The following is a 2,500-nucleotide window of genomic DNA, read 5'->3' as shown; positions in this document are numbered from 1 at the left end:
ATTTGCAGCAGGAATGCATGTGCACTCAAAAAATGTGATATTTTTCACGGAGAGACCCCGTGAAACGCTAGAAGTGGGCGGGGATGTCTCTCTTGTGGCTCACGGGGCTGTTAGGGTGGCACAGAAATCCCTCGGAATGGGAAAACGGGTCATTTTCGTGTCGCCACATTGCATACGAACCGCATGAAACTTCCAGAGGCATTTGCAGCAGGAATGCATGTGCACTCAAAAAAGTGAATATTTCTCACGGATAGACCCCGTGATACGCTAGAAATTGGCGGGGATGTCTCTCTTGTGGCTCACGGGGCTGTTAGGGTGGCACAGAAATCCCTCGGAATGGGAAAACGGGTCATTTTCGTGTCGCCACATTGCATGCGAACCGCATGCAACTTCCAGAGGCATTTGCAGCAGGAATGCATGTGCACTCAAAAAAGTGAATATTTCTCACGGATAGACCCCGTGATACGCTAGAAATTGGCGGGGATGTCTCTCTTGTGGCTCACGGGGCTGTTAGGGTGGCACAGAAATCCCTCGGAATGGGAAAACGGGTCATTTTCGTGTCGCCACATTGCATGCGAACCGCATGCAACTTCCAGAGGCATTTGCAGCAGAAATGCATGTGCAGTCAAAAAAAAAATGATATTTTTCACGGATAGACCCCGTGAAACGCTAGAAATTGGCGGGGATGTGTCTCTTGTGGCTCACGGGGCTGTTCGGGTCGCACAGAAATCCCTGGGAATGGGAAAACGGGTCATTTTCGTGTTGCCACATTGCGTACGAACCGCATGAAACTTCCAGAGGCATTTGCAGCAGGAATGCATGTGCACTCAAAAACTTCTATATGTTTCACGGATAGACCCCGTGAAACGCTAGAAATTGGCGGGGATGTGTCTCTTGTGGCTCACGGGGCTGTTAGGGTGGCACAGAACTCCCTCGGAATGGGAAAAGGGGTCATTTTCGTGTTGCCACATTGCATAGGAACGCCATGAAACTTCCAGAGGCATTTGCAGCAGAAAGGCACGTGCACTCAAAAATTTTAATATTTTTCACGCATAGACCCCGTCAAACGCTAGAAGTTGGCGGGGATGTCTCTCTTGTGGCTCACGGGGCTGTTAGGGTCGCACAGAAATGCCTCGGAATGGGAAAACGGGTCATTTTTGTGTGGCCACATTGCATAGGAACGGCATGAAACTTCCAGAGGCATTTGCAGCAGGAATGCATGTGCACTCAAAAACGTCTATATTTTTCACGGATAGACCCCGTGAAACGCTATAAATTGGCGGGGATGTCTCTCTTGTGGCTCACGGGCGCTGTTAGTTAGGGTCGCACAGAAATCCCTCGGAATGGGAAAAGGGGTCATTTTCGTGTTGCCACATTGCGTACGAACGGCATGAAACTTCCAGAGGCATCTGCAGCAGAAATGCATGTGCACTCAAAAACGTCTATATTTTTCACGGATAGACCCCGTGAAACGCTAGAAATTGGCGGGGATGTGTCTCTTGTGGCTCACGGGGCTGTTAGGGTCGCACAGAAATCCCTCGGAATGGGAAAACGGGTCATTTTCGTGTTGCCACAATTGGCATACGAACGGCATGAAACTTCCAGAGGCATTTGCAGCAGAAATGCATGTGCACTCAAAAACGTGAATATTTTTTCACGGATAGACCCCGTCAAACGCTCGAATTTGGCGGGGATGTTTCTCTTGTGGGTCACGGGGCTGTTCGGCTCGCACAGAACTCCCTTGGTCCACCTGATTCGTGCATACAGGCAGCAACTAAAACTCTGTAAACCTGCTGTGAGGACATCTAAACAGTGGACCAGTGAGGCTGTGGAAGATTTGCGGGCGTGCTTAGACTGTACTGACTGGGATATGTTCACGACTGCTACCAATAGTCTGGATGAACTCACAGAGGCTGTGTACATCAGCTTCTGTGAGGACTGCTGTATCCCAACACGTACCAGGGTGAACTTTAACAACAACAAGCCCTGGTTCTCAGCAAAGCTCAAAAGGTTGAGGTTGGAGAAGGAGGAAGCGTTTAGGAGTGGGGATAGAGACAGATTCAAGGAGTCGAAGAACAGGTTTAGCAAAGCGGTGAGAGAGGCTAAACGACTGTACTCAGAGACACTAAAACACCAGTTCTCTACTAACGACGCTGCTTCTGTCTGCCAAAGGGCTCAGGCACATCACCAACTACAAACCCAGAGCGCCCCACACCACTAACGACTCCCGCCTAGCCAACGACCTGAACGAGTTCTACCGTAGATTTGAAAGACAATTGGACTGTCCTGAACCACCCCTTCCCACCCAAGAGGCCCCATCCCCCACCCATACTACAGAAACGACTCTCTCCTTTCAGGAGGGAGAAGTTAATGGGCTTTTCAAGAGGCAGAATCCACGCAAAGCAGCCGGGCCGGACTCTGTCTCTCCAGCCACCCTCAGGCACTGCGCTGGCCAGCTGTCTCCGGTGTTCACCAACATCTTTAACACCTCCCTGGAGAC

This window comes from Petromyzon marinus, unplaced genomic scaffold, assembly GCF_048934315.1.
Source record: "Petromyzon marinus isolate PM22_M1 ecotype Great Lakes invasive population unplaced genomic scaffold, UKy_Petmar_22M1.pri1.0 PM_G_Scaffold_301, whole genome shotgun sequence".
Taxonomy (NCBI): domain Eukaryota; kingdom Metazoa; phylum Chordata; class Hyperoartia; order Petromyzontiformes; family Petromyzontidae; genus Petromyzon; species Petromyzon marinus.
This window is presented reverse-complemented; position numbering follows the sequence as displayed.